Here is a 12,682-nt window from a genome sequence, read left to right on the forward strand (position 1 = left end):
CAAATGAAATGTATGTTGTGCAATGGCAACCATCTTTCCAACTATAAGGCTGTGTAAGGACAACATAATTGTGTTGTCTATAAGCAAATATAAAAAACAAAATATTCGCCACTGCGACCAAAGGGGAATTCTAAAACAGGGCTTTCGCATACAAAAACAAAAACGAATCACTCCATAGTTAATCCAAATCTAATTTATGCTCAAATTGCGAAGTCCCAGCACATTCCTAATCAAAGGATCGCATATAATAGCTAAGGGTGAAGATAGCCCAGACAAATCGGACTCAATCCAAGATATTTTAATTATGCTAAAACAAATGCTTACACAGATTACAACTATGACAAATCTACTGATAAATTTTATCGATAAACTTTCATTAAAATTAAATAAAAGATAGCCGTTTAGAATTTAGTCAATAGGCTGCCATAACATAGGAATCAAATAAAATTTTTCATCAATGCTCACAAAATGGATATAATGTCAATCTCAGAAACTCACTTTACTGACAAGAGTTTCTTCGGGATACCTAACTTCAAATTATTATATATCATACACCCGGAACAGGAGATCGGCCCACGGAGAATCGGCCAAAAACTAGTCAAAAATACTATTAAATACCACGAATATAGCAAATGCCACAAAGAACATCTGTAAACAACCTCCAATGAGGTAGAGGACTGAACCGGCCTGCTCATAATTGCAGCAATATACAGTCTGTCAAAACATACAATTAACAAGGAACTATACGTGGATTTTTTTCAAAATCCTTCCAATCCTTGGTAAGCACTTTCTTGCAGCCGGGGACTCTAATGTCAAACACGTTCAGTGCGGATGACAACATCAAAGGGGTGTGAATTATTAAGGTTGTCAAAGAGTTACAATTAGACATAATTTCTACCGATGAACCAACTTATTGGCCCTTAGACAAAGGTAGAAAACCCGATTTTATGGATTTTGGAGTCTTTAAAGGGATTGCATCAAAGTATGTGAAATGCGAATTCAGTTATAAGCTCTCCTCTGATCATTCACCAATCCTAATCACAATTACAACTGCTGCGATTAGAGAAATACAAAACTGCAAATTACTGTAAATAACAAAACCAATTGAGATTTTCGTGAAATAATTGAATCAATCATTAACTTAAAAACACCACTGAAAACTGAATTAGACATTATCTCAGCAGTTGAGCACTTCAACGAATGTATCCAACAAGCAGCTTGGAAAGTAACACCTTTCTTTTCTGAGCACGAAATGATCCTAAATTGTCCACATCCAGAAAAAAATAAAGGAAAAAAGAAAGATCAGAAAACTCTGGCAAACTACAAAATGCCCTAAAATTAAGAAAAAACTAAATTATATCACAAAGGAGCTAAAGGTCTTATTCAAGGAGGATGGTAACGAAAGTGTCCAAACTTACTTTAGGGAGCTATCCCAGCAACTACTCACTGTGGAAAATAACAAGGAGTCTCAAACAACCCAAAATAACCCCCCCACCCCCGTATGCAAACCTGACGACAACTGGGCCAGAAGCAATACTGAAATAGCTGAAACCATTGGTCAACACTTATCCGAGATTTTTAAATCTAATTCTAATTTATGCTCACCTGAGGAAGAATATATTATTGAAAAGGAGGTAAATGAAATTTACCAATTGGGTTAATCAATTAGAAAACTAATTAAAAATGAAATCTGTCGCAAAATCGTCAAATTGAAAATCAAAAATTATGATTTAATAATAGGGGCAATACTGAAGGAGCTACCAGTCGAGTGACATTTCTCACATATCTGTTTAATGCCATCATTCGAACACCTTCCCATCACAATAGAAAGTTACCCAAATAAAAATGATTCTAAAACCAGGCAAATCCCCTGAAGATTCCAAGTCATATAGATTTATTAGTCTTCTACCCATCCCTACCAAATTATTTGAAAAATTATTTTTCACTAGGCTGAGGAAGGAAATTGAAGAGTAGCAGATAATACCTAATCATCAGTTTGGGTTTAGAATGAATCACAATACAGTGGACTAAATACACAGAATAGAGGGGCACAATTTATAGATCATTCGAAGAAAGTACTGCTCGGCTGTTTTTAGACGTTGCCTAGGCTTTCGATATAATATAGCATATTGGCCTGTTATATAAAGTCAAAATTAAGTTACCTACAAGTTACTATGTGTTCTTAAAGTTGTATCTAACCATCATTTCATGGTTAGTTTCGGTGACGCACTATCAGAATTAAAATCCATTCATGTGGGCATATCACAAGATAGTGTCCTGGGCCCGATACTTTACCTGATCTACACAGGTGACCGCCCGTAAACAACAGGAATAACAACCGGAACCTTCGCGGATAACATCGCCTTGGTGACTCACATCCGATCCAGGTCTCAAGTAACTAAAAAGATCTAAACGAAATAGAAAGTTGAACAAATAAATGACGAATTAAGATCAATAAGACCAAGTCTTCGCATATCACATTTACTATCAAAAAACTAACATGTCCGGCAATTTAACTGAATGGACTAACAATCCCTCAAAGAAACGAAGCCAAATACCTAGGATTACACCATTGAATAGGCGATTAACCTGGAAAAAGCGTAAGCAACTAAGCGCATATCAATTAAGCGCCAGCAACTGAGTATCAAGCTAGGACAGATGTACTGAATCATTAGCAGAAGGTCACAAATGTCTATTGAAAATAAGTTACTAATCTGTAAGAGTGTAATCCTCTAAACCAATCTGAACCTTTGGTGCAGCTCTGGAGAATTGCCTCTAATTCTAATATAGAAATGATACAACGCTTTTAGTCAAAAAGTCCTTCGCATAATAATCGACGCGCCCTGGTGTATTACCAATGAAATCTTACACAGAGAAATCTGGGAATTTCTACTGTCAGAGAAAATACGGAAAGCCAACCAAAAACATAAAACAAGACTGCAAAATCATTCAAATGAAGTTGCGGCCAGCCTAATCAAAAAACCTTATTTCAATCGTAGACTCAATCAAAGAATTCCTTAGGATTTGACTGAGTAAATTTGTAGTAATTTAGAATGTGTCACTGGACGCATTTCGTGCAACGTCCGATATATTTTTAAACACAAAAATTACTTATTGTCCTGAAGCGACAGATTGTAATTGTATATGAGAATTTAAAAAAATCTTTTCCGGTAGATTTTTCACAAACTTCTGCTAAGTATTATTTTTATTATCATTTTTATATATTTACAAAATGTATACTACAACAATCAAAGCCTTAAATAGTCCAAGCTGGATCTTGAATGCTTCTATCCGTTCTCGCACGAAATGCAAGAGATCAGTTTCAACTCGATCGAGGTAATATTTTTCGCAATAAAATTTATTATTTATAGATGTTAATATGTCACTCAGCATAATTAAGATTGTTTCGAAGATGCGAAAAAAGCATAAAGAATTGTTAAATTGGTCAATTTTAACTCGTAATATTATTGTGGTAGTTTAGTAGAATTAGGATTTCAAGACCGAAAAATCATTTCGACGCTCGTTTCAAAAAGACTATATATGTATTATATAAATTCACACAGAATCATAGAAATATTTAAGATCCAGCTAGACTGTTTAAGGCTTCGATTGCTATAATTTGTGTTATCACACATACGATCCTATAATATATTATATTATAACTTGCGTTTTACTCTTATATCTTGAATGATTTTCTTATTTAGATTTGAATCAAAGGAGTCTTTTAATATTTAGGTATTATTATGTATTTTAATGATATTTAAAAATAATTAAGGAAATTATGATGTCTTTCTATAAGTCTAATATTTATTTCACCATGACACTATTATATTGTTATATTGTTACTTCCCCCCCCCCCCTCCCGTTATTTTCCACGTAGAATATAAATATTTTGTATATCGATCAATCTTTATTAACTCATTGCGCTCTCATTCGATTTACTACGTGAAGTTTGCGAGATAGTTAAGTTGGATAGTCACTTTCTTTTTTTATTCTCGTTCTCTTGCTTACTTTTTAATGACAATTTCGGCGGTAATTAATGCAAAGTGCTATCGCACATTTTGAACGTTACATTTTTAATGCAACTTTTCCGTATTTATTGCGCATATGTAGAAAAGATACAGAAAAAGTGCAGAAATAAGATGCAGCAAAAGGGGACAAAATTTTGTTACGACGACGACGACGACAATGACGATGACGATGACGACGATGACTCTGAATGAGTAAATAACATAAATTGGGCTGAAAAATACGTGCACATATTTACGTTCATATCTACGCAAAATACTCCGTAAAGTGCATTTACGGACATGATTCTTATCTCATTTTAATTGTAAAAATTTATGTTCTTTCTCAATATATGCATTTATAACATCAATTTGTTTAAACAAAACAATAATTTTTAATTATATAAGTGAGTTCCTTTCTGTAAAGAAGATGCTGTAGAGTCTTTTTCATGATATGGTATTTTCCCCTTCATAATGTACTGGTCGACAGAAATACACATTCAAGAAGGTTGTGTTTCGGAACATACTTGAAATGCATACAAATTGTGCTAAAACAAATAGTTTTGAATATAAAATCTATCGGATAATCATTATTTATTAAGATCTTGACCATTTAAAAATTTTTTTTGGTGATGTTTTTAATTGTCAAATTATGGAATATTAGTAAAGACCTACACCATGTGTAGTCTAATTATAGTACCATATGAAATTAGTTTAATTTATAATATTATGAGAAGAGTGAGTTCGGTGAGTACTAGTCTGACTCCGTCGGGCGTGGGGGTCGGTGCCCGAGCGGGAACTTGGTCGTTGACTCTGCTCTCCCCCGCTCTACAATCATCGAAAGGAGGCGGAATGAGGAGGCGGTGTCCCCTCCTCACTCGTTTGAGTCGAAATCGCCACAAGAACGTCGACCTGTCATTGGGGATGAGTCGATCGCGGTCGACGAACCTTGAGGCATTCCGGAAGAATGCTGTAAATGTATCCTCAGAACCTCAGTTAAAAGGATTGATGAAACCAATGAAGGATCGGCGGGGATTTTACTGGGTGCAAGTCTTGCATAACCTTCGTAGTGTGCGTAAACATTTCCCCCTACTCACCAAAATAGTTAGAAGTAACTAAACTTACATTGGTAATTAAAATAAAATTCTGGTCGTCAATAATGTTTATTCGTATCCCATACAATTTCTAACATCAGTAATGGTTATTTGTAACAATCATAACAAAACATTTCAATATCAGTAATAGTTATCTCAATCAAAAATAATGTTTATTATTTATAATGGTTATTCATAACCAGAATAATACATAAAAATTGATATTTTATGAAAATTACATTTTTTGAACAATTTCTTTAATATTCAATGACGATTGTCTTTCCTGTAAATAAATAACAACTTCTAATCAATGATTTTTTCAGATTAAATTTTTAGGATAACTGTTATTTTTAATCTCTGGTTTTAATTCATTCGTATAGAATTCTAATTTAAATACAAAACATATAATATTGCACGAATCGATAAAAATTAATTAAATAATAAAAATTAACCAATAGATTCTGAAAAAAACTATGATTTTTATCTAGAATGTCCTGGAATTATCCTTGAATTGACTAGCCAGATTTTGATGGATATCATGGACGTGGATGTGATAGGCGTTTCATTTCTTTGGGGTGCATTTTCGTGAGTTCTCTTGCCTTTCCCATTTAGGATACACAAAAAAAAAACAAAGTGAAAAAGAAAAGAATTTTCTATGTTGCTATTGCACTTCAGTGAGCATCTGATATTTTTGCTCATGGTGCTTCAAGCGTGGAAATATTCGAATCGTGATAATCAAGCACTTAGCGTGTGAGAGGTAAGAGAATTCACTCATTTTAAACGATACGCGTGAGAGAAGTCGTAAAAATTTAACAGAATCTAACATTATAAAAGATTTATTTCGATTTTTATGCATCTTTTTCATATAAAAACGCGCGCAAGTGTGTGTGTGTGTGTGTGTGTGTGTGTGTGTGTGTGTGGGGGGGGGTAGAAATGGGGATGGGAAGGAAGTGAGGGGGTGGGGGGAGTGAGAGTGAGGGTAGTGAGAGTAGTTGGCATATTATTATCTAAAATCTCTTGATTTATTATAGGAACTTGATTTTGAAGCATTAATAAAATAAATTTAAGCTATAACAAAAAAAACTAATCATTTTCAAACTTTATGCCTATCTTTTGATCAGTAAGTCAAAAACCATAATACATATACTAAAGTTTCAGTTAATTTCATCAAGAGCCAAAATTCTTTGATTTTGTTCGAGTCCATTTTACAATAGGTTAATGAATATGAGAGAAAAAAATGTTGAAAATGTAATTTTTTACGTTTAACTTGACGACAGATAAGGCTCGCAAACGCTTTGACTAACTGTATACAAATCTTACCATAGACTTTTCTCAAAAGCGAGATTATATTAGTTTAAAAAATTACGATTTTAATGGTCACAGAAAAGTAATATCTATAATAGGTCAACGGCTATTTTGGAAAGACATTTACATGCATAAACACTTGCATATAAATTTAATCTCAAAAAGTAAGCATAATATCATCTTGTTTTTGTTTGATGAAGATGCAGCTGATTTATGTTTTATATTATTTCATTAAGATATACGCGTTATTTTAATATTTTATTCAAATTATGTAGATAATGTAATTTTGGGTGGGCCCTGGTGAGGCACCCCAAATTTTCGGCACTGTACTAAAGAACTACCTTAAATACTCGTATCATAGACTGAGCGATTAGAAGTCGAGCAAACATAAAATACAAGTCAAGTACATCAAATCGTTAGTAAAAGGTATCATTCTATCGTATATATTGAGCAGACAGCTTATCCGGTTAATATCGCATGGTAACGCGACATCAGAAATCGCATAATGTCATTGACCGCGAGGCGAGCTGCTTTGTAATAATATTTGTGTAAATTGGCGAATTAAATTTTTGATACATATATTAGTTCTGTGCATCCCTACCTTTCGGTCTTGAATACTCGTTCCCTTACGAGAGGTATAACAGGATGTTGAACATTGGTGTAAGAGGTGTAAAGTCTGTATCGCAAGGAAAGATCCGTCGGATAAAGAAAAATCTTCAAACTTACAACGCTACCTCTATAAGAAAAAGTACAGCTGGATGTCCTAGGCTTCCAGTTTTTTCTTACGGTAATAGATATCTGCTAGTGATCATGGATTGTTTACTAAATGGATAAAGGCCCTCTTTTGCTTCGTAACATTAGGTCGAAAACTGTAGCTGAAGTTTTTTTGAGTCAAATAGTTTGTAAATATGGAGCTCCATTAAAATTTTATATGGATTAGGGGAGAAAGAACACATAATCTAAAAAAAGCCTTTTTTTGCCTACTAATATAAAAGTGCAAAACAAATAGTGAATTTTATAAATTTTAACGTGCTGAACACGATGGTGTTATTGTTACTTTTCATTGAAAATGCGGGAAATATCGTCATTTTTCGAATTAAAGTCCTATTTTTCATCCTCTTAGTAATACATGATTTTCAATATGAGTAAATTGTTTCATGTGAAACTTAATATGCGAAGATTTCTAATATTATTAAACAGAAATTTATTAAATAAGATGAATTAAGAATTCAAAATGATGGATGTCATTTGGCCATTCTTTTATTGTCAATTGTTTTTTATGAACTACTCTTAGCGATTTTAATATTTCCATTTAATTAGTCTGTTTGAAACGTCAATTCTTTTCGATTAATTTGTCATTTCATAGTTGTCAGTTTAAAAATAATCTGTTTAATCGTTTTAAACCACTTAAGGAAAGACTAAAAAATACTAAAGTGTATAAACCACAAAAAATAAAAATAAAAAATAAAAAAAAACGAATAATATAAAACACAAAAAAAGAAGGGACAGAAACTGCCATGTCCATACTCGTTATCCCTGGGCCTGGCTAAGAGTGGTTTATAGAAAGCAATTGATGATATAATAAAAAAATGGCCAAATGGCATCCGTCATTTTAGATCCATTATTTCAAATTCATATTATTTATTTAATAGATTTAACAATGTAAAAACTTCGCAACTAAGTTTCACATGAAATAATTCACTTATATTGAAAATTAGGTATTACCGGTGAAAAATAGGACTTTAACTCGAAAAATGATGTCCCCTGTATTTTCAATGAAAATTAATAATACCATCCTGTTCAACAGGTCAAAATCTATAAGATTCATTATGTTTTGCACTTTTGTATTAGTAGGAAAAAAACGTCTTTTTTTAGATTATATTCTTTTGAATCGTGAATATTTTCGGAACTGGCTCATTTATTGGGGATTAGAAAAATGAATATGAGAATTACTTCTTTGCATCCTGAATACAATAGTAAATAAAGAACGTCAGCAACAGACGTTGTCAAATTATTTGGCGAAATTTATTTCGGAAAATAAAAAGAATTGGAATAATTCGATTTCGTTGAGCCTGCTGGTGTATAAGTCTTCCAAGAACGAAACTATGAGTTTTACTCCTGAGTTGCGACTAGGGCGAGAGTTGAGATTGCCAATAGATCTCTACCGCGTTGTCTTTCTATTCGAGAATGCTTTCTCAAGTGGAGATTATTTTTCAGATTTGGAAGGAAAATTAGGGCATATGCAAAGGTCGCGAGGCAGCGAATAAAAACATGATCTCAAAGGATCAAGACATGTATGATTGTGATTTAGATAGAGCTTTGAAGGACAAAAAATTTGATTTCATAATTCCTTTAGGAAATTGAGAAATGCTCCTGAACTCCAAAATAATTGGAAAGAACCGTATGAGGTAGTCAAGAAAATTAATGATGTGTATATGTATATGACGGTATATTGTATTCCGAAATTCATGAGACAAAAATAAGATAGTGCATTTAGATAAGTTGACGACTTTGGAGATAGTTATGTAGGGAGGTCAATGAACATTATCCGAAGTTAGTGAGTTTTAAGGCCCGGAGGTATTTATTAATAAGATATTAATATATAGATATTAATTCATAAGCGTATGAAAAGAAGAGCATAAAAAAACCACACAAGTTATAGTTTGTGATATGTGTGTTCCTATCTTATTGTTTATAGTTTGTGATATTTAATTATTATTACATTAATTAAAACATTAGACGTTTCGGCCACAATCTGGCCATCCTCAGTAAATTCACAATATTCTTAAAAAGCAGAGTCACATATAGCTGACATTAAATTCAACCGTTATATAATATAATTATATATAAAGGTGTTCTTTCATATGTGAAGATCCTCGTACAATAATGTTACACCGTCAATTGTTATATCACGAAAAGTGTAGAACGAGAATTTCCAGATTCTAATTTAACAAATTTGCACATCATTAATATCCTCTAATCGAAATGTGTAAGAATAGAATCATTACCTGTTTTACAGCAAAAAAATATATTATGATGAATCTCAAGTATATCCTTTGCCCAGATGGAAATTAGTCGTGATATTGTGTGTTATTATTTGTCATGTCATATATTTTACCATTATTTATATATATGAGTCAAAAGTTCTAGAATTATTTATTAAGTGTGAGAGAGATCTTTCCTAAGAAGAGGCAAATAAACATCAGGCAAACCTTCAGTGTCACTTTGCTTATTGATACCACTTATTTGGCCTTTAATGTATATCATTTCAGAAATTCTTCTTTTCATTAATGATTCTGTATCTAAAATTCTTATGTTATCTCAATCCAATTCATGCATCTCATTCAACTGGTGACGTGAAACCACTGACATCTCGGAAGTGGATTTTCTTATATCAGCCTTATGTTTTTTTATACGAGTTTTGAATTTCCTTTTTGTTTGGCTAACATAAAAAGATTCACAATTTAAACAATTTATTTTGTAAACTACTCCACGATGATCATAATGATCCTTAAGCAAAGGATCTTTTCCAGTTTTTATAAATATATTCATTTTATTCATGGGTTTATAAGCTATATTAAAGCCATGTATATGTGAAAGTTTTTTAAATTTTTCAGATACTTTGCTTAAATATGGTACTGTGAAAAACTTTTTCTTTGAATTAGAATTAGAATCACATTCGTTATTATTGTCCTCACGATTTTGATCTAAATTAGTTCTATTTTCCAAGGTTTTTATTCTATTTTTTATTGTTGAAAATATGAATTTAAGAGGATAACTATTCATTAAAAGAGTGTAAATTAAATCAGAGATATTTTTTTCAAATGAAATTTTGAATGGGATAAAAGCAAAATTCTATCTAATTGCCCGATGATTACGCCCCTTTTATGTACTAACGGATGATTCGAAAAATAATTTAAGTATCTCCCAGAATTAATGGGTTTTTTGTAAATATCGAAGATGATTCTTCCTTCTTGTCTCATTAATCTTACGTCTAAAAAATTTATGCCGTTTTCATCGCCAAAGTCAACAGTGAATCTAAGCCTTTCATGATATGAGTTAAACAATTTCAGAACTTCCTCAATCTTGTCTTTATGAACCGCCAACACAATGTCATCCACATAACGGAAATAGAAAGACAAGATAATATTATTAGCAGTAATAATTTCTTGTTCTAAGTCTTGTAGAACTATATTCGCTAATATAGGGGACAAAAGAGAGTCCATTGGCATGCCAAAAATCTGTCTAAATATTTTTTTGTCGAATTAAAAAAATGTAGAGTAATTATAATCATAATTGCTTTAATAAACTCATGTACAGGAATCGAAGTCTTACTTTCAATCAAATTCCACTTACTACGTTTAATGCTTTTTAATACTAAATCGGTCGGAATGTTCGTGTACATGGAGACGTCAAATGATATAATACTAAAATTTTTTTCGATTACTTTTCCATTGAGTTTATTTACAATATCAAAACTGTTTTTTACATAACTAAAATTCTTTTTATTACTTTTATCTATAATTTCTTTTAAGAAGGTCGCCAGTGGATAAAAAGCACTATTAATGCAACTAACTATCAATCTTAGAGGACCTTCCTTGTGAATTTTTGGCAGTCCATAAGAATTCGGAAGTTCGCCGTCCGATACATACAATTTTTTTTATAAGTTTAAATCGATGTACCCCTTGTTTTTCCAATTTTTTAGTAAATTACCGATTTCAGATGTTATTTTGTTAGTAGGATCTTTATTTATTACATTGTATGTGATTGTTGAGAATTTTTTTGAGTTTTTTATGCTCTTCTTTTCATACGCTTTGAATTGTAAACCACGTTCATTTTTATGATGTATTTTAATTAATAAGATTGATAATTAAACTTAGAAGAGATATTGTTTTCTTTCTGATTTGTTTACTACAGTTTCACCATTTGTGGAGATAGGAGAGTGTTTTGCGTTCGTGGCTGGAAATTTGAACGATGAGAGTGGTACGGTTCGAACACTTCGCTTTTGCAAGGAGAAGCGGAATCAAAGATCAGGATGGAGAAGTCTGTTGAATCGAAGAGCCTAATAAAGTTCGGATCAGGAAGGTTTTTGTAAGAAGATTCGATTTTGAGTCGCGATTTTTCCATAGGATTGAATGCGAATGCCTAGGCGGTGATATGGAGAGTGCTGAGGCACGCAGGTACTGCGGTTGTTTCCCCCTCCCCTTGGTTCGAAGAATCAAGAGCAAGCACATAATGACAAGAACCAAGGGTACATGCAACTCCGGGAGCCCTCCGCGATGTTTTTGACCTAGATATATGTTATCAATGTCATTACTCTAAATGATCTCCAACCGGTTTCAACCGTCGCTCGTTATTCGTTAAAAAGTTATTAACAACAAAGTTTGAAAAATAATGTCTCTTTCTACTATATAAAACAAAAATTTTCTGTTTTAAAATATATCTTACGATTGTCCACGCGAAGCTAGTTCCAATCCATCTCTCTTCTGCTTAGAAGCAATCAACTTCCGACGCGAAGTAAAATCCACCTGCATGAAAAGTCTTTACACCCTTGGTAGAGCGAGAGTTGCGATGAAATTTGCTTCATATGGAAAGCTATCACGTACGCAGAGAAAGGTATATGATCGTCTTTAATACTGTATGTGTCAGAAATAAGATGTTATTTTTTAAAATTTTTTGTTAATAACTTTTTAATAAATAACGAGCGCCGACTAAAATCTATTGGAGGTCATTCAGAATCATGATCTTGATAATATATGTCAAGATTAAGGTTATCGAGGTGGACTCTCTCCATCGGCACATTTACCGAACAAAGTTCTCAAGTTCAAGAAACAATGTCTCAAGTTAAAGAAAACAGGCTCAAGTCCAGTAACCTAGATTGCAATATGGTAGGCCAAAGAACCGTTCCTCAGAAGCAAATCTACAATTTTTATGGCGACTGTCAGAATAACAATCTAAGAAGAAGGGGGATAGTATAATAAGTGTTATGCTACGCACAAGTTTGTTATTGTTTATTAGAAGTAAAGCATGATTCCTAGCAACAGAGTTGTCGTTCTGTTCTCGTTGTCAAAGTTTGACGTGTCAAATAAACGTTCTTATATTTTTATGAGAAAGAGTTTTATTGTCTAGGTTTCGTTTGCAAATAATTACCGCGAGTACGCTGTGCGTAATCGGAGTGCAACAATATTTACGTTTAATAAACGCATGATGTATCAACACGTGTTTATTGGGGTATGTCAATACATTTAGTTCTTTTTAAAGAAAGAAATTATCTTA

At 32.6% G+C, this 12,682-nt stretch overlaps 1 protein-coding gene across 3 annotated transcripts in view; it reads right to left on the reverse strand.

The window, feature by feature from the left end:
• LOC105154647 (uncharacterized) overlaps window positions 1-12,682 on the reverse strand; it is a 577,042-nt gene that overhangs the window by 114,340 nt on the left and 450,020 nt on the right. The gene's annotated exons all lie outside the window — the stretch shown is intronic.

Source organism: Acromyrmex echinatior, chromosome 7, assembly GCF_024713525.1.
Source record: "Acromyrmex echinatior isolate Ae372 chromosome 7, ASM2471352v2, whole genome shotgun sequence".
Classification (NCBI taxonomy): Eukaryota; Metazoa; Arthropoda; class Insecta; order Hymenoptera; family Formicidae; genus Acromyrmex; species Acromyrmex echinatior.